This window comes from Salvelinus namaycush, unplaced genomic scaffold (assembly GCF_016432855.1).
Source record: "Salvelinus namaycush isolate Seneca unplaced genomic scaffold, SaNama_1.0 Scaffold477, whole genome shotgun sequence".
Taxonomy (NCBI): domain Eukaryota; kingdom Metazoa; phylum Chordata; class Actinopteri; order Salmoniformes; family Salmonidae; genus Salvelinus; species Salvelinus namaycush.
In genome coordinates, this window is record NW_024061172.1 from 42,627 (window position 1) to 64,003 (window position 21,377).

Sequence of the window (21,377 nt, forward strand, 5' to 3'; positions counted from 1 at the left end):
TCCTTGTCCTATTCAAACAGGCCAACCAAAGGTACATAACACTAACAATGTATGTTATTGATAACAGCTAGATGATTGACTGCTAAGCTTGGATACACCCCAAAGATAAATAAGCTAAGATGTAGGCTTCTGATTAGCAGTGTGTCAGACTGCTCCATATAAATTGCTAATCAATCAGTATACTTGACATCGGCAGCTTTTTTTCCGTCAAATTGGAGTTGGAGTCTGGATATTCAATTCCAACGAGTCGGAATTGGAGTCGTTCACCAAAACAAACACTCAGAATGTTTGTATAGAATATACCTCGGCACAGTGATCTATCAATCCGCTGGGCACACACACTGGTTGAATCAACGTTGTTTCCACGTCATTTATATTTATACACCCCACTAAAGTATCAAATGTGAAAGCCCCCAAAATGTGTGCATTTGAGAAAAAAGATTGGAAATATGTATGTAATAGTTGCTAAATGACATTCAAAAGATAGTCTTTAACACAGTCAAACCTCAAAGGCTTGTAAATGTTTATTTTTACACTTGCCTTCAATTGTATCTAGTGTTTATCAAGATCTAATAAACTATGGGAAATCCTCATAGGACGAGTAACCTTCGCATAGATAAGAGCACATTTTTCCCCAGAATGTTTAGCCCCTCCCCTGAGGCTGTTCCATGCTCTATAAAAGGTGCGCCTCCATTGTCAGGCAGATCAATGAGCAGGAAGTAGTCACTATTTTTAGCCCTGTGTAGGTATAAGAGCTGTTTGAAGATGTCTCTTATAGAAGTTCTTCTCCAGACATCGAGTACGGTGACACTGCTGGGGGCTCTGCTGTTTCTGCTGGCTCTTTACTGCCTCTCCTCTGATTCCAACTCTGAGGAACAGGGGAAGGCGCCTCCAGGACCCAGGCCTCTGCCCCTGCTTGGTAACATGCTCCAGCTGGATCTCAAGAGGCCCTACCGCACCCTCTGTAAGGTGAGAGCAAGTCCTGAGATTAAACTATGTTATGGTTGTTGATATGATCTGTGACATTGTTTTACCTGCTTAAATATTTTCTAAATGTTTATTTTAGCAGGTTTAAAACTTCCAGTTAGTTTCAATAGGCATGTATTGTCAAAGCAACATAGTGTTTCAACCAGTTAGCAATAGTTTGTCAACACAGGAGCCCTCTAAAAGGTTTTTATTTTAATGTGGCCCTACTTACCACACTCGCTCTGAGTTTATGAATGTTTTCAGAGAATGTTCCTCCGTTAATGTTCCATTTCAGTTTTTTTAATTGCAGAATGTTATCAAATAATACAGGTGAAATGATGACCAATGTGCATTCACTCACATAATAGAGGCATTTGGCTTGAAAATCGTATCGGTCATAAATGCTTAAAGGGATAGTTTTTGTGAGGGGTAAAAACACAATCTTAATAGTTTTCTTGTCACAGACCAAACAACTCACCAAAATAGCTCACACATACTTCAATCCAACTTATATTGCAATGATATCACTTCAGGAGATGTGTCAACAGAATTATACTTTATTTGTTACAGAACTGCTTCCAACAACCTTTAGTTCAAGTTTTTATATTTACATTTCATGCATTGTTTACTTCACAGGGCTTTTCATAACACCTGCATTATAAGTCACACACTGATCTCCACAGTCTGTGTTTGGTTAATTTATTTTGAATAGCTAAGCTCTCAAAGCATCTTGAAGTTAAAGGGACAATCTGCAGGTCAAACAATAAAGCTTACACCCCACCACTGTTTTAGGTTAACAGCTGAGGAATGGGTCTGGAGAAATATAACCCCTCTGAAATTAGACAAACCTATGGATGCAATGACTGACCATCCATAATAATACAAATATAGTTTTAAATCATGTTTAGAGGCTACATGTATTTATTTTTATTTAACAATCTCATACTTTGGGTTCTGATGGGGTAAGCTCATAAGGTATTTCTAGTTATATTCTTCAAGAATCAATAGCTATAATTAGTAATTTAAAAGTTAAAAAATGGATGTACCAATGGCAGATTGACCCTTTTTAAACTGGTTCTCTTTAGAACTCAGTGTTTGTTTGTAAAAAAATGTGATTCTAACCAAACACTGTATAGCTTCACAACATTAAGGGCTAGATTGAATCCGATCGCATTTGTCCACTATGCACTTTTTAAAAGGCAATGTTCCCGCATTCTCGGAGATCACGGTAAAAGCTGCATATGTCGGCTCAATTGGAAATTACCTTTACATTCTGCATTGTCCAAATCAGCAATCGGATTGAATCCTGGCCTAAAAAGATAATTTCACGGATGGCCAGTCCTTGCATCCATAGTGCCATCTGTGAATTTGAGTGGTTGCATTTCTCCAGCCCCATTCCTCAGCTGTTTACCAAAATAAGTGATGGGACGGATGTTTTGATGTTTAATTATGGACTGCAGCTTTAAGATTGGTGTAAAACTCAGGAAAACATTGACAGACAGCTCTTTGAAACACCCTTGTGGTCATTGCCTGGTAAGGTCATTATGAGCCTAAATAGTATACTCCCAGTGTGTTGCACAGAACCCAAACCGGCTGCGTGTGTGGGCCATCGTGCAAACATTTATTTTGTCCCCCCACACCAAACGCGACCACGACACGCAGGTTAAAATATCAAAACAAACTCTGCTCCTATAAACCAATGAGGAGATGGGAGAGGCAGGACTTCCAGCGCGATCTGCGTCAGAAATATAACTAATTTCTATTGTAGCCCTTGGCAACGCAGGCACTCGTTGTCGCAATAATTGAATAACATGGATTTCCTCATTTATTTTGCAATGCTCGGGCACGCAACGCGATCGGTGTGGTCAGCCTGTTAGATAGACCGTCAAGGCTCCGCCCGCCTGTGGGAAAACAACCTGCTGCTACATAGGTTACCCCATTGGCTCACCGCAAACAATTGTCTGCTTGTTTTAGTCAATTACAAAACTACATTTAAGAAAAGTACAACATGTCTAAAGATTACTTTTCAACATTGCTTCTCCCTAGCGTTTTCACTACTTAGAAAAATGTAATACTGTAGTGTCCTGAATGCCCCTATTCATGATGGTGCTAGCAGCCACGTGAGTGAGTGCTAACTAGCTACCGACCAGAATGTTATTAAAGCCCCTTTTCATGTGTTGTGTTGTGGCTTTTAGCTAGCAAGCTACTTACTAGAATGCCGGATGTCATAGTGTTAACGTTGTTTATCAAATAATGAAGACAATACGATCGAGTGTGCAGTGCACATTCGAGTGAAGTTGATTTATCAATTGGGGAAAACATTCAATGGGTCTTCAGTATTGAATAGCCATTTATTTGTCTCGGTCTGCAAATTGTCCTCCTAAAAGGTAGGCTAACCTATAGGACTATGCTAAACGTCAAGTGTCGCTGTCATCATTCTTGCTGCTTTACAGTTCAGTAGCAGTACCTTTCGAGATCAGGTGCGCGTGTGTTCTCAACTAAAGAGTAGACTATAGTCTATGTAAACGTGGTCGGAGAAGCACAGAGTAGTTATCTTTCCAATTAAATATATTTCCTAAATATTGCCTAGAAATAGGGCTAAATATTGATCACCCATATTTCTCTGTCTGAAAATCTTCCCACTCCTAAAAGGTAGGCTATAAAAATAGCTCAAGAGAAAGTGCAATTTTCTCCAACTCTGCTCTCTTTAAACTACATCTACTAGCATATTGCCTGATATAGCCCAGTAATACAAAAGGCCATGTGAGAATCTCGGCTAATTTAACCCATTTCTTAAGTTATTTTTTAGCATTTGATATTGCCTATAGGGTGCAAAATTGCTGGGACCATGGCTGGCTAGTGAGCTGCTTCACATTCGCCTAACATAACATTGCGGGACTTAGGTTAGGTTTGGGACCAGTTCTTGCGGTAGCGGGTGGAGGAGCGGGATGAAGAAGTCGGTCCTGCGCAGACCTCTACTGTGCACCATGACAGTGAAGCCTGTAACGTTAGAGCTATTTATGACTGTCAATGTGAAAAGTAGGGAACCTGACAGATCAATTACGTTACATTGCCATACTGACTAAAAAACGTGACAATGTGCCTCCGAGTTGTCGGGTAGGCTGTTTGGAGTGTATCTCACTGGATTTAGGACTGCACAAACACAACAGAGCGTGCTGACAGGCTGTGTGAAGGAAAAGTCCTCCCCCCCCCATCCCCAGTGAACGTTGTGCCTGTGTATATGTAAACGATGTGAAATGGCTAGCTAGGTAGCGGTGGAGCGCGCTAGCAGCCTTTCAGTCGGTGACGTCACTTGCTCTGCAAGGGCCGCGGCTTTTGTGGAGCGATCGGTACTCTTCGTGGGTAACTCTTGTTGTGTGCAGAGTCGGCGCGAACCAGGGACCCTCTGCACACATCAACAACTGACACCCATCCTCCTTTTCCGCAGCAACCAGTGATCCGGGTCAACAGCATCAATGTAACAGTATAACTTTATGGCGTCCCCTCGCCCCGACCCGGGCGCGAACCAGGGACCCTCTGCACACATCAACAACTGACACCCACGAAGCGTCGTTACCCATCGCTCCACAAAAGCCGCGGCCTTATAAAACGGGGACTAAGGAGGAAATGGGTCGTGGTTATCTTTATATGCATTCATTTTAGTTTTGTACCTGTAACCCTCTGAATATTTTTTTTTAACAAGTTGGTCACAAAAAAAATAAACATTTCAGGCTACATAGATTGGCTCCTGGATCTCCTCAACGAGGTCACACTTGATCCAGCGCTGTATGTGGGGAAGTTGTGCGAGCTGTCCATCCCAGGACCCCGATCTGCCCAGTATGAGGCCTGACAAGTAGGAGGCCAAAGCTGGATTTGTCTCCCGCTTCAATCTTGGGGGTGACTGTGGCCAAGTGGGTGACTGAAGCGGGGTACATGGGTCCCCCTCCTCTCCCGCTCCCCTCACCATCAAGCTCTGTAGTTGGTGGCATTCCCTAAAGCCTAAGTAATTCCCTTTTATGTGATATGATATCACATTGTTACTTTGTATAGTTTTATTTCAAGCATTCGGATGGAAGATGAGTGTTACAAATTGTACGAATCAGTGTGGTCCTGCACATTAGTGAGGCCGGATGTCTACAGTATATTAGGATATGGCTCTAAGAATGTATTTATGTCAAATGTCACCATTATTTATCATGATTGTTCATGTTGATCAATATTACGGCTATGCTGGCCTATTGTAAGTTATCAAATGAATGTCTGATCAATTAATACAATTCTGAACATATCATTTATAATGTTAATATAAAGGCACCAATAAATTGTTCAGTACACTTATTGTATGCTGTTTTCATGTACATTCCCTTATGTCTAAGCTTCTAAGGGGACTCAGGCTTTACTAATTCTGCTGAAGTGTATCAGTGAACTGTATTCTGTAATTAATTAGTTACAAAACAATAGAAATGCAAATGCGTATAGCTGCTGTTTGTCTGATATCCAACAGTCCATGATCAGCTCTATTGACCATGAGAGCATTTTGAAGAGAAAATTGGTTGAGGCATTCTCCGAGTCGATATTCACGTAATAAGATGGAATTCCCCTCGACCACGTCCACAAATTGGGGGATATCAAACATTCTTTCCCATTGACCCCCAGTGTAAAAGAGCCAACTTGGTCGTATAATTTTTTTGTTATACAGAAACAACAAACCATGATGAAAAGCTGCTGTGTGTTCAATGTACATGTAACCAGGTCAGAAATTACGGCCTACGGTTCGCAATGCTCCCACGTAGGGAAATAGAGCCTGAAAGAAGAGCCCTGTGGCTTCAGGCTATTCGGTGTGGGAAATTGTGGGGAGCCGGTGTCCAAGTAGGCTACACATAGCTAGAGCTCTATAAATGTGGAAACAATGTAATCACAGGTAAGACATTTAACTTGTTTAGCAAGTACAGTCCGTTAGTAACTCCATTCACTACTTGTAGCTGTATAGTTTGTTTGTGTTGTTGGTCTTGGCTAGCTTAGTTACCAGTATCGTTCTGCTTGAGCTTTCTTACGGTTTGTAAACAAAGATGTATGATGACAGTTTTAAACTGTAACATATATTTTAACTGGTTAAGATAAGAGCTACCATTGGTGTTTTAAAATAGTCGGTTTTACCTGAAATGTAATAAAGCCAGAAGTAATGCCTGCCTCATGAATCCAAGCGTTTGACATGGGGGGGACCAGTAACTTTTTCAGCTTTGCCAATCTAGCAGCTACAGTACTTTTTCATACTTGGGTCAACCTGCTATGAACTGGTTACATCCAAATATCATCTAATTTGATGAAAAACATGATTTTCACTGTCCGGGACCTTTTAATAAACCATGCATTTAGTCTTATTTTATGTTCTACAGCTGTCCAAGAAATATGGGTCTGTTTTCACGGTTCACTTTGGACCCACAAAAGTGGTCATCCTGGCAGGATACAAGACGGTCAAGCAGGCGCTGGTCAACCATGCAGAGGAGTTTGGGGACAGGGGCATGCTTCCTGTGTTGTATGACTTCACCAATGGACATGGTAATGTGGGATATGTGAAACTTGTAATCTCGGTTAACTGTTGCATTCTAGACAATATTCTGTCAAGCAAGCATATTTGGGTCTGTAACAGCCCCAATTATGTGACAAATAAATGATTCTCTCCTGACACATGCACAATATTACTTTTCAATAGGTATTCTGTTTGGCAATGGCGACTCATGGAAAGAGATGAGGCGCTTTGCCCTGGCGAACCTTAGAGACTTTGGGATGGGCAAGAAAGGGAGTGAGGAGAAAATCTCAGAGGAAATTCACTATCTGATTGAAGTGTTGGAAAAACATGAGGGTAAGAATTCGTAGTTCTGATTTTGAAAACCAAAAAAAGGGTTACATAAAAAAATCCTTAGGCTTTCTAATTGAATTTCTGATCTGGTTCTTTTTAATAGGTAAAGCATTTGACACAACCCAGCCATTGAGTTATGCTGTCGCCAACGTAATCTCCAACATTGTGTACGGCAGCAGGTTTGAATACTCTGACTCCAAGTTCCGAGCCACAGTGGATCGAGCCAATGAGAACCTACGAATTGCAGGCTCTGTTTCAGTTCAGGTACTGTACTATGTGCTCATGATGTTTACTTTGAGAATAATGGCAGAGTGAAAAACAAACTGGTCACACTTGACTAAACCAGGAAAATGTAATAGTTATTCAAATGTGTACTGGGCTACTGGAATAATAGAGGGTAATTCATGCTTAACTTTTTGTTTACTGGGAGATAGTTGTACAACATGTTCCCCTGGCTGGGCCCTTGGCTGAAAAGCAGGAAGCTTTTGTTGAAGAATATTGAGAACAACAAGAAGGAGATGGGGGAGCTGGTGAGGGGGCTGAAGGAGACTCTCAACCCTCAAATGTGTAGAGGCTTTGTGGACTCGTTCCTTGTCCGAAAGCAGACCCTGGAGGTATGAAATCTCACTACAGTTAAAAATCATCTCAATTAAAAACAACAAGATGACAAATGTAAAAAATGACGGTGTCCGTAAAATGTATATAGGCTCAGAACTTTTGTAAAACAGCACAGATAGAAATATATGGCAAATAGAAATCAAGCTGAATGATCTTCAGAGATTGATCGGTGGGGTTGAGGGTAGCTGAAGGATGGGATTAAATACAAACAAAAGATAACTTTTGTAAAATGTATATAGTGTGTGTTAGCTGGAAGTAGAAGCCTAAGTGTTGTTGTCCATTAGTTTACTGCAATTAGGGGAGGGGTGGAAGGGTTAGTGAAAAATAATAAAGGTAAATATACACTGCTCAAAAAAATAAAGGGAACACTTAAACAACACAATGTAACTCCAAGTCAATCCCACTTCTGTGAAATCAAACTGTCCACTTAGGAAGCAACACTGATTGACAATAAATTTCACATGCTGTTGTGCAAATGGAATAGACAAAAGGTGGAAATTTATAGGCAATTAGCAAGACACCCCCAATAAAGGAATGGTTCTGCAGGTGGTGACCACAGACCACTTCTCAGTTCCTATGCTTCCTGGCTGATGTTTTGGACACTTTTGAATGCTGGCGGTGCTTTCACTCTAGTGGTAGCATGAGACGGAGTCTACAACCCACACAAGTGGCTCAGGTAGTGCAGTTCATCCAGGATGGCACATCAATGCGAGCTGTGGCAAAAAGGTTTGCTGTGTCTGTCAGCGTAGTGTCCAGAGCATGGATGCGCTACCAGGAGACAGGCCAGTACATCAGGAGACGTGGAGGAGGCCGTAGGAGGGCAACAACCCAGCAGCAGGACCGCTACCTCCGCCTTTGTGCAAGGAGGTGCACTGCCAGAGCCCTGCAAAATGACCTCCAGCAGGCCACAAATGTGCATGTGTCAGCATATGGTCTCAAGGGGTCTGAGGATCTCATCTCGGTACCTAATGGCAGTCAGGCTACCTCTGGCGAGCACATGGAGGGCTGTGCGGCCCCACAAAGAAATGCCACCCCACACCATGACTGACCCACCGCCAAACCGGTCATGCTGGAGGATGTTGCAGGCAGCAGAACGTTCTCCACGGCGTCTCCAGACTCTGTCACGTCTGTCACATGTGCTCAGTGTGAACCTGCTTTCATCTGTGAAGAGCACAGGGCGCCAGTGGCGAATTTGCCAATCTTGGTGTTCTCTGGCAAATGCCAAACGTCCTGCACGGTTTTGGGCTGTAAGCACAACCCCCACCTGTGGACGTCGGGCCCTCATGGAGTCTGTTTCTGACCGTTTGAGCAGACACCTGCACATTTGTGGCCTGCTGGAGGTCATTTTGCAGGGCTCTGGCAGTGCACCTCCTTGCACAAAGGCGGAGGTAGCGGTCCTGCTGCTGGGTTGTTGCCCTCCTACGGCCTCCTCCACGTCTCCTGATGTACTGGCCTGTCTCCTGGTAGCGCCTCCATGCTCTGGACACTACGCTGACAGACACAGCAAACCTTTTTGCCACAGCTCGCATTGATGTGCCATCCTGGATGAACTGCACTACCTGAGCCACTTGTGTGGGTTGTAGACTCCGTCTCATGCTACCACTAGAGTGAAAGCACCGCCAGCATTCAAGTGACCAAAACATCAGCCAGGAAGCATAGGAACTGAGAAGTGGTCTGTGGTCACCACCTGCAGAACCATTCCTTTATTGGGGGTGTCTTGCTAATTGCCTATAATTTCCACCTTTTGTCTATTCCATTTGCACAACAACATGTGAAATTTATTGTCAATCAGTGTTGCTTCCTAAGTGGACAGTTTGATTTCACAGAAGTGTGATTGACTTGGAGTTACATTGTGTTTAAGTGTTCCCTTTATTTTTTTGAGCAGTGTATTTAAACTCTCAATTCAATTCAAGGGCTTTATTGGCATGGGAAACATGTTAACATTGCCAAAGCAAGTGATGTAGATAAAACAAAAGTGAAATAACAAATGTACAGTAAACATTACTCACAAAAGTTCCAAAAGATTAGACATTTCAAATGTCATTGTGCAAGTAGTTAAAAGGGAAAATAAATCAAAATAAACACGGGTTGTATTTACTATGGTGTTTGTTCTTCACTGGTTGCCCTTTTCTTGTGGCAACAGGTCACAAATATTGCTGCTGTGATGGCACACTGTGGTATTTTGGGGGACAAAATAAAACCACCGCAGGCCAAATTCGGGCACGGGCTGCCAGATGGGGAAACCTTAGACTGACCAGGTAAATCCAGCTGAAAGCGATGATGTCACTTGTTAAATCCCCTTCGATCAATGTAGATGAAGGGGAGGAGACATGTTAAAGAAGGATTTTTAAGCTTTGAGACATGGATTGTCTATGTGCCATTATTTGTACTATTTTCTACATTGTAGAATAATAGTGAAGACATCAAAACAATGAAATAACACATGGAATCATTTAGTAACCAAAAAAGTGTAAAACAAATCAACATTTATTTTAGATTCTTCAAAGTATTCACGCTTTGCCTTTGACAGCTTTGCACACTTGGCATTCTCTCAACCAGCTTCATGAGGTAGTCACCTGGAATGTACTTCAATTAACATGTGTGCCTTGTTAAAAGTATTTGTGGAATTTCTTTCCTTAATGCGTTTGAGCCAATCAGTTGTGTTGTGACAGGGTAGGGGTGGTATACAAAAGATAGCCCTATTTGGTAAAAGACCAAGTCCCTATTATGTCAAGAACAGCTCAAATAAGCAAAGAGAAATGACAGTCCATCATTACTTCTAGACATGAAGGTCAGTCAATCCGGAACATTAAGAACTTTGAACGTTTCTTCAAGTGCAGTCACAAAAACCATCAAGCGCTATGATGTAATTGGCTCTCATGAGGACTGCACAGGAAAGGATGACCCAGAGTTACCTCTGCTGCAGATAAGTTCATTAGAGTTACCAGCCTCAGAAATTGCAGCCCAAATAATTGCTTCAGAGTTCAAGTAAGACACATCTCAACATCAACTGGTTAGAGGAGACTGCATGAATGAGGCTTTCATGGTTGAATTGCTGCAAAGAAACCACTACTAAAAGACACCAATAAGAAAAAGAGACTTGCTTGGGCCAAGAAACACGAGCAATGGACATTAGACCGGTGGAAATCTGTCCTTTAGTCCGAGTCCAAATTTGAGATTTTTTGGTTCCAACCGATGTGTCTAATTGAGATGCAGAGTAGGTGAAAGGATAATCTCTGCATGTGTGGTTCCCACCGAAAGGCATGGAGGAGGTGTGGGGCTTTGCTGGTGACACTGTCAGTCATTTATTTAGAATTCAAGGCACACTTAACCAACATGTGTTTTATTTCGTAATTTTGATGTCTTCACTATAAGTCTACAATGTAGAAAAAAATTCAAATAAAGAAAAACCATGGAATGAGTGTCCAAACTTGTGTGTATACATACAGTTGAAGTCAGAAATGTACATACACTTTAGCCAAATACATTTTCACAATTCCTGACATTTAATACTTGTAAAAATTCCATGTCTTAGGTTAGTTAGGATCACCACTTTATTTTAAGATTGTGAAATGTCAGAATAATAGTAGAGAATGCTTTATTTCAGCTTTTATTTCTTTCATCACATTCCCAGTGGGCCAGAAGTTTACGTACACTCAATTAGTATTTGGTAGCATTGCCTTTAAATTGTTTAACTTGGGTCAAACATTTTGGGTAGCCTACTACGAGCTTCCCACAATAAGTTGGGTGAATTTTGGCCCATTCCTCCTGACAGAGCTGGGTTAACAGTCAGTTTGTAGGCCTCCTTGCTGGGACATGCTTTTTCAGTTCTGCCCACAAATGTTCTATAGGATTGAGGTCAGGGCTTTGTGATGGCCACTCCAATACCTTGACTTTGTTGTCCTTAAGCCATTTTGCCACAACTTTGGAAGTCCATTTGGAAGACCCATTTGCGACCTAGCTTGTAGTGTTCTTCGGCTTGCAAGCCTCCCCCTTTTTCCTCCGAACATAACGATGGTCATTATGGCCAAACTGTTCTATTTTTGTTTCATCAGACCAGTGGACATTTCTCCAAAAAGTACAATCTTTATCCCCATGTGCAGTTGCAAACTGTAGTCTGGCTTTTTAATGGCGGTTTTGGACCAGTGGCTTCTTCCTTGCTGAGCGGCCTTTCAGGTTACATCGATATAGGACTCGTTTTACTGTGGATATTGATACTTTTCTACCAGTTTCCTCTAGCATATTCACAAGGTCCTTTGCTGTTGTTCTGGGATTGATTTGCACTTTTCGCACCAAACTACGTTCATCTCTAGGAGACAGAACATGTCTTCTTGAGCGGTATGGCGGTTACGTAGTCCCATGGTGTTTATACATGCGTTCTATTGTTTGAACAGATGAACGTGGTACCTTCAGGTGTTTGGAAATTTCTCCCAAGGATGCACCAGACTTGTTGGAGTTCTACAATTTTTTTTCTGAGGTCTTGGCTGATTTCTTTTGATTTTCCCATGATGTCAAGCAAAGGTAGGCCTTGAAATACATCCACAGATACACCTCTAATTGACTCAAATGATGTCCATTAGCTTATCCGAAGCTTCTAAAGCCATGACATCATTTTCTGGAATTGTCCAAGCTGTATAAAGGCACAGTCAACTTAGTGTATGTAAACTTCTGACCCACTGGAATTGTGATACAGTGAAATAATCTGTCTGTAAATAATTGTTGGAAAAATGACTTGTCATGCACAAAGTAGATGTCCTAACTGACTTGCCAAAACTATTGTTTGTTCACAAGAAATTTGTGGAGTGGTTGAAAAACGAGTTAATGATTCCAACCTGACTTCAAATATATATAATACACAGTGCATTCGGAAAGTATTCAGACCCCTTCCTTTTCCCCACATTTTGTTACGTTACAGCCTTATTCTAAAATGGATTACATGTATATTTTTCTTGATCAATCTACACACAATAACCCATAATGACAAAGCGAAAACAGGTTTGAATTTTTTTGCAAATTCATACCAAATAAAAAAAGATGCCTATTTGACAAGTATTCAGACTATGTCCACCTTTGGTAATTTCAAATGATTGGACATGATTTGGAAAGGCACACACCTGTCTATAATGTCCCACAGTTGACGGTGCATGTCAGAGAAAAAAACCAAGCAATGAGGTCAAAGGAATTGTCCGTATAACTCAGAGTATTGTCGATGCACAGATCTGGGGAAGGGTACCAAAAAATTATCGAAGCATTGAAGGTCCCAAAGACGACAGTGGCCTCCATCATTCTTAAATGGAAGAAGTTTGGAACCACCAAGACTCTTACTAGAGCTGGCTGCCCGGACAAACTGAGCAATCAGGGGAGAAGGGCCTTGGTCAGGAAGGTGACCAAGAACCCAATGGTCATTCTGACAAAGCTTCAGAGTTTCTCTGTGGAGTTGGGAGAATTTTCCAGAAGACAACCATCTCTGCAGCACTCCACCAATCAGGCCTTTATGGTAGAGCGGCCAGATGGAAGCCACTCCAGTAAAAGGCACACAACAGCCCGCTTGGAGTTTGCCAAAAGACACGTAAAGGACTCTGACCACGAGAAACAAGATTCTCTGGTCTGATGAAACCAAGATTGAACTCTTTGGCCTGAATGCCAAGCATCACGTCTGGAGGAAACCTGGCACCATCCCTACAGTGAAGAATGGTGGTGGCAGCATCATGCTGTGGGGATGTTTTTCAGCGGCAGGGAGACTAGTCAGGATCGAGGCAAAGATAAACGGAGCAAAGTACAGATATCCTTGATGAAAACCTGCTCCAGAGCGCTCAGGACCTCAGTGGGGCAAAGGTTTACTTTCCAACAGGACAACAACCAGGACACACTCAATGTCCTTGAGTGGCCCAGCCAGAGCCCATATTTGAACCCAATTGAACATCTCTGGTGAGACCTGAAAATAGCTGTGCAGAGCCACTCCCATCCAACGTGACAGAGCTTGAGAGGATCTGCAGAGAAGAATGGGGAAAAACTCCCCAAACACAGGTGTGCCAAGCTTGTAGCGTCATACTCAAGAATACGAGGCTATTATCGCTGTCAAAGGTGCTTCAAGAAAGTACTGAGTAAATGGTCTGAATACTTATATAAATATGATATTTAAGTTTATTTTATACATTTGTAAAAATGTATAAACCTGTTTTTTGCTTTGTATTAAATATTAAAGCTGATCTACCCCCCCCCCCCACCCAAGTAGGGATTTAGTGTGCATTGAGAAATATGTAAATGGCCCATGTCATAAAGAAAAAAAAGCGTTCCACAGGGATACTGGCCCATGTTGACTCCAATGCTTCTCACAGTTGTTTCAAGTTGGCTGGATGTCCTTTGGGTGGTGGAACATTCTTGATACACACGGGAAACTGTTGAGCGTGAAAAACCCAGCAGCGTCACAGTTCTTGACACTCAAACAGATGCGCCTGGCACCTACTGTACTACCATACCCCATTCAAAGGCACTTAAATCTTTTGTCTTGCCCATTCACACACAATCCATGTCTCAAGGCTTAAAAATCCTTCTTAAACCTTTCTCCTCCCCTTCATCCACTGATTGAAGTGGATTTAACAAGTGATATCAATAAGGGATCATAGCTTTCACCTGGATTAACCTGGTCAGTTTATGTAAGGTTTCCCCAACTGGCAGCCCGCAGTCCGAATTTGGTGGTTTTACTTGGTCGCCTAGGTTTTCTGGAATTTAAAACGGTTTATTTTTATTTTATTTTTTTACACAAACTGTAAAACACCAGGAAATCAGCTCTAACTGATATTCATTTTGGAAATGTGCTCCCAAGTATTCCCACACATAAGAGAGAGACGTGATTATCTACAACTTTGAGAAATTATAGTATTTTAGTCATTATCTCGTGGTCAATTTGCAGTCTACAAATGTATATGTAATTATATTCCAGCCATCCGTTCAGGGGAATAAAAAAATAAAAATATCCGCCTGCAGGTGAATCTAGTTGATGATCCCTGGTCTATGCCATGGAAACATATTTTCTCCCCTTTTTTAAAATGCCTTTTCTGTGTTTTTCTGTCTGTATAAGGAATCTGGCAACAAGAACTCTCACTACCATGACAACAACCTGATATCCTCTGTGAGAAACATGTTTTCTAATGGTACTAACACCACAGGGACAACCCTATGCTGGGCTTTGATGCTAATGGCCAAGTACCCCCTTATACAGGGTAAGTATCAATGTGCACAGACACACACCATTGTACAGACATTGCTACACGTGATTGTAGTAATGCAAGACAATCAAGGTGTTACTTGCTGTGAACATTTCCCACTTGAACCACAGGCCAGTTTATAGTTTGTTTCAATTGCTTGAACACTGAATGAAGCTGTAGTCCACATTATATATATATATATATATAAGGGAACACTAAAATAACACATCCTAGATCTGAATTAAATACTTTTTTCTTTACATAGTTGAATGTGCTGACAACAAAATCACACAAATTATCAATGGAAATCAAATTTATCAACCCATGGAGGTCTGGATTTGGAGTCACACTCAAAATTAAAGTGGAAAACCACACTACAGGCTGATCCAACTTTGATGTAGTGTCCTTAGAACAAGTCAAAATGAGGCTCAGTAGTGTGTGTGTGGCCTCCACGTGCCTGTATGACCTCCCTACAACGCCTGGGCATGCTCCTGATGAGGTGGCGGATGGTCTCCTGAGGGATCTCCTCCCAGACCTGGACTAAAGCATCCGCCAACTCCTGGACAGTCTGTGGTGCAACGTGGCGTTGGTGGATGGAGCGAGACATGATGTGCTCAATTGGATTCAGGTCTGGGGAACGGGCGGGCCAGTCCATAGCATCAATGCCTTCCTCTTGCAGGAACTGCTGACACACTCCAGCCACATGAGGTCTAGCATTGTCTTGCATTAGGAGGAACCCAGGGCCAACCGCACCAGCATATGATCTCACAAGGGGTCTGAGGATCTCATCTCGGTACCTAATGGCAGTCAGGCTACCTCTGGCGAACACATGGAGGGCTGTGCGGCCCCCCAAAGAAATGCCACCCCACACCATGACTGACCCACCGCCAAACCGGTCATGCTGGAGGATGTTGCAGGCAGCAGAACGTTCTCCACGGCGTCTCCAGACTCTGTCACGTCTGTCACATGTGCTCAGTGTGAACCTGCTTTCATCTGTGAAGAGCACAGGGCGCCAGTGGAGAATTTGCCAATCTTGGTGTTCTCTGGCAAATGCCAAACGTCCTGCACGGTGTTGGGCTGTAAGCCCAACCCCCACCTGTGGACGTCGGGCCCTCATGGAGTCTGTTTCTGACTGTTTGAGCAGACACATGCACATTTGTGGCCTGCTGGAGGTCATTTTGCAGGGCTCTGGCAGTGCTCCTCCTTGCACAAAGGCGGAGGTAGCGGTCCTGCTGCTGGGTTGTTGCCCTCCTACTGCCTCCTCCACGTCTCCTGATGTACTGGCCTGTCTCCTGGTAGCGCCTCCATGCTCTGGACACTACGCTGACAGACACAGCAAACCTTCTTGCCACAGCTCGCATTGATGTGCCATCCTGGATGAGCTGCACTACCTGAGCCACTTGTGTGGGTTGTAGACTCCGTCTCATGCTACCACTAGAGTGAAAGCACCACCAGCATTCAAAAGTGACCAAAACATCAGCCAGGAAGCATATGAAATGAGAAGTGGTCTGTGGTCACCACCTGCAGAACCACTCCTTTATTGGGGGTGTCTTGCTAATTGCCTATAATTTCCACCTTTTGTCTATTCCATTTGCACAACAGCATGTGAAATTTATTGTCAATCAGTGTTGCTTCCTAAGTGGACAGTTTGATTTCACAGAAGTGTGATTGACTTGGAGTTACATTGTGTTTAAGTGTTCCCTTTATTTTTTTGAGCAGTGTATATATAAATAAAATGGAGTTGTACTATGGTGTGGTAATAAAGGATAGCCATAGAGGACAACAGGTTCTTAACTTGAGAGGGAGAGCAGTGGAGCGAAAACCCAGAAGGAAGCAGTGATCGGTGTAGAATACACAATTATAATCTTTGTTCTAATAATAAATAATTTAAAAAAAACTAGTCTACAAAGTATTTATAAATATTCTCAAAAAAATCCACTTGCAAAAACAACATCCTTCCATGTTGATCAGATGCACTTTCCCCACCGTCCATTTTGCTCCAACCTTCCAGCTTGGACAGGTGTATATTTTGTGTGCAGTTTTTTTCTCATTCGTGTATAAGCATTTTATTTGGAACAATGTTTTAGATTTTCAAAACAGTGTACACAAGACACAGTACCGTTTTTCATAACACTAAATGCATTTTCTAAATGTACACTGAACAAAAATATGAACGCAACAATTTCTACAGGCTGTTATAACCTTCCCAGGGACTGCGGTTGAAAATTAGCCGGCTGGCTAAAACCGGCACTTTTACTGAAACGTTGATTAATGTGCACTGTCCCTGTAAAAATAAAATAAACTCAAACTCTACGATTTTACTGAGTTAGTTCATATCAGGAAATCATTCAATTGAGAAACATCTATGGATTTCACATGACTGGGAATACAGATATGCATCTGTTGGTCAGAGACCTTAAAGGTAGGGGAAGTATCTGGTGTGACCACCATTTCCCTCATGCAGTGCAACACATCTCCTTCACATAGAGTTGATCAGGCTGTTGATTGTGGCCTGTCGAATGTTGTCCCACTCCTCTTCGATGGCTGGGCGAAGTTGATAGGTATTGGCAGGAACTAGAACACGCTGTCGATCCAGAGCATCCCAAACATGCTCAATGTGTGACATGTCTGAGTATGTAGGCCATGGAAGAACTGGGACATCAGCTTCCAAACATCTGTTGTGTACAGCATGTAAAATGAAACTAAATCAGTACTCCCATAATGAAATCTTTTACCATTAACATGTAAACTCTTTGTACAGTGACTGGTTTTACAGTACTTCAGTCACAATTGCACTTTCAACATCTCTTCCCTTTGATTTATCTTTACTGCATTGTAAAGCGTTACAATATACACCACCGAACACTTTTGCAATTCTAAACAGAATCAAATTTAGTTTACTGAAATTCTTCCTGCTTTAGTATTAATCGCTAATTGAGAGAAGAATACAGGTAATTTCTAGTAAATGTTTGATAACCATATCCTACAATTTACTAATAGAAAAATAGTCTATTGATGGTGATAGTGTCACGCTTGCTCCCTCCCTCCTGCGATCAACGTCCCTGGTCTACTCCACCAGTCCTGACAACCCACATTGTGCATAGCTGCTCCCATCGTTAAGCCCACCTGGACTTCATCACCAGCCTGATTACTCTCCCTTATAGCCCTCACCAACCCCAGTCATCAGGCAGTACTGACTCTGTTTTCATGTCCTGATGCGTCTCTTGTTTTGTATTCGCTATGTTCGTTATTATTAAAATCACGATCTGCACTTGACTTGGTGTTACAGTTAGTATTTGTTGAGACATTATGCAATGAATGTTGAGATTACCATCTTGTTCTATGACAAATTATACTGTTTTGATAGTTACTTAATTTAGTGACATGTTTTGATCGGGTTAGTGCATTTTGCTAGGGAAATGTGTTTTGGCAAACACTTTTGTTTGCGTTATCCCTGTTTTTAGGGAAGTGTTCAAACAATTCAGACACTAACAGTTTTGTTGGACATGATTTACACAATTTACTTCTTGTGTAGCTGTTGTCTACTGTTTTGTAAAAAGGGTCTTGTGTACAATTGGGACTACTGTTTAACAAAAAGGTGTTATGCATTTAGTGTGATCTGTGCAGAAAAGGTAACTATTTTGGTACGTAGGTTAAGGTATCATTCCCAGCTTAATTCAGTTATTAAGCCATCTTGGAAAAATTATAAAATGTCCAGGGTAAAGATTAAGATTACATTTTCTGAGGTCAGTAACTTTGGTCCTCCCTCCTTTCTGTCTCAGACCGGGTCCAAGAGGAGATCAGCAGCATCATAGGAAGTCGTCAGCCCTTAGCAGAGGACAGGATGAACCTGCCCTACACTGATGCAGTGATCCATGAGACCCAGCGACTGGCCAACGTTTTACCCATGGCCATCCCTCACACCACCAGCCGAGATGTCACCTTCCAGGGATATTTCATCAAGAAGGGGACGCTTGTGTTTCCTCTACTGACGTCTGTCCTACAAGATGGAAGCGAATGGGAGAGCCCACACCTTTAACCCCGCCCACTTTCTGGATGAGGAAGGTCGATTCACCAAGAGGGATGCCTTCATGCCCTTCTCTGCAGGTGAGTTCCACTGTTTCTGTATCCATACTGACTGGGTAAGTGAATCCTTCTATGGCACTCTAAAATTAAGAGTTTGGGGAATTGCTTTGAACCAGGGAGAGTTTATGGTATAAAATGTGTACAATTTGACATTTATGTCAACTATAGGAAATCTATGTAGACCTAATTGTTATAGGTTGTCTTCCTCATTTGATCTTCTTCCAGGTTGTAGGGTGTGCCTGGGGGAGGGTCTGGCCAGGATGGCGCTCTTCCTCTTCTTCACCTCCCTCCTGCAGCGCTTTCGTTTCTCTCCTCCTCCTGGAGTAACAGAGGATGATCTGGACCTCACACCGGCCGTGGGGTTGACCCTCAATCCTTCACCTCACCAGCTGTGTGCTGTGAGCCGGGTCTGAGATGAGACCAGTCCCTCAATGGTTTTGGTTTAATTTGATTGCTCTACATTCCAACAATGTAATTGATTGATACAAAGCACCGCTATTATGTATGTACAGAATGCTTGTTGTTTTTGCTTGCTGTCCTGCCTTGTCTGGGACTGGACAGCTGTTGCTAAGTAAAGTCAATCAGTTTTCTAGCTAATGTTATCAGTAGTTGATATATACCTACCCTTGTGGGAATGTTTTTATATGACTAGCAAGCATACTTAGCCATATCTGCTAGCTAGAACAAATAACTACCACTAACTAGCTAGCTCCAGTAGGAGTGGAAGGTCAGCTGCCTACTTCCCTCCGTGAGCGGTTCTAGTTATGAAAGGACACTTAAAACAAAGACTGCATTTACACAGGAAACCAATTTTGGATCTTTTCCCACTGTTTGGTCTTTTGACCAACCAGATCAGCTCTTTTGCCTACAATTGGACAAAAGACCAGAATTGGGCTGCCTGTGTAAATGCAGCTTTTTGGTCTCACTAAAAGTTGTTTAACCTGTTTGCTAGCTGGTGGCTAGTTTAAGCTACTCCTTGTCCATTGATGTTAGCTAGTGGTTAGCTCTAGCCACATTAGCTACTGTACTAATAACTATTTACATTATATATATATATGCACGAATATCCATTTTATTGCACCTTTAAGCTTTCTTGTCCTATTCAAACGGGCCAACCAAAGGTACATAACACTAACCGTGTCAGTTATTGATAACAGCTAGATGATTGACTCTGCTAAGCTTGGATACACCCCAAAGATAAACAAGTTAAGATGTAGGCTTCTGATTTAGCCTTTGACTATTTGATTATTAGTGTCAGACTGCTCCATATGTATTGCTAATCAATAATACAGTTGATGAGTGCTTGACATCGGCAGCAGTTTGTCAAATTTTGGTCCATTTAGTCAACTTGGAGTCGGGGTTTGCAATATAATAGATTTAGAATTACTGTCTGTGCTCAGTGGGAACCAATCACTGTGCAGCAATGTAAAACGTTGAACTTGTAGATTTCACCAAAACGTTTAATAAAGGCTTAAAGTGGAACTGACAGTATTTTAGCAACATGAAGTGGTATTAACATATGTTCATATACACCCCCAGGAAGAATGACACCTTTTCATTTATATCTTCAGACAAGTGAGCACTTAGATATGGTCATTTTCATCATAAATTGATGAAATGTTTGGGAATGACGTATAGTAAGGCATTTGTGAAAATTCTATTGCAATACAAAGCAGCCGTGCGTTTGCACAATGAATAGACACTGCATTAACAGAGCAAATTACATGTAACCATACTTTAAAAGTGGTATACCACGGCTAAGGGCTGTTCTTATGCGCGACGCATCACGGAGTGCATGAACACAGTCCTTAACCGTGGTATATTGGCCATATACCACAAATCCCCAAGGTGCCTTATTGCTATTATAAACTGGTTACCGACGTAATTAGAGCAGTAAAAATAAATGTTTTGTCATACCTATGGTATACCACGGCTGTCAGCCAATCGGCATTCGGGGCTCGAACCACCCAGTTTATAACATCAATTATACTATTTATTTGCTGCGGGTGATTCTTTGATCCACCTCTACACAGACGACACCATTCTGTATACATTTTCCCCTTTTGGACACTTAACAAACCTCCAGACGAGCTTCAATGCCATTACAACTCTCCTTCCGTGGCATCCAACTGCTCTTAAATGCTAGTAAAACGAAATGCATGCTCTTCAACCGATCGCTGCCCGCCCGTCCAGCATCACTACTCTGGACGGTTCTGACTTAGAATATGTGGACAACTATAAATACCTAGGTGTCTGGCTAGACTCTCCTTCCAGACTCATACTAAGCATTTCCAATCCAAAGTTAAATCTGGAATCAGCTTCCTTTTTCGCAACAAAGCATCTTTCACTCATGCTGCCAAACATACCCTCGTAAAACTGACTATCCTACCGATCCTTGATTTCGGCGATGTCATTTACAAAATAGCCTCCAACACTACTCAGTCTACATCCAGTTTGTCACCAAAGCCCCATATACTACCCACCACTGCGACCTGTATGCTCTCGTTGGCTGGTTCTCACTACATATTAGTAGCCAAACCCACTGGCTCCTGGTCATCTACAAGTCTTTGCTAGGTAAATATCTGCCTTATCTCAGCTCACTGGTCACCATAGCAACATCCACTCGTAGCATGCGCTCC

The 21,377-nt window shown here is 42.2% G+C and overlaps 1 pseudogene; it reads left to right on the plus strand.

Moving 5' to 3' along the window:
- The first annotated feature begins 765 nt into the window (after window positions 1–765).
- LOC120041562 lies at window positions 766–19,330 on the plus strand (annotated as a pseudogene).
- The last annotated feature ends 2,047 nt before the right edge of the window (window positions 19,331–21,377 follow it).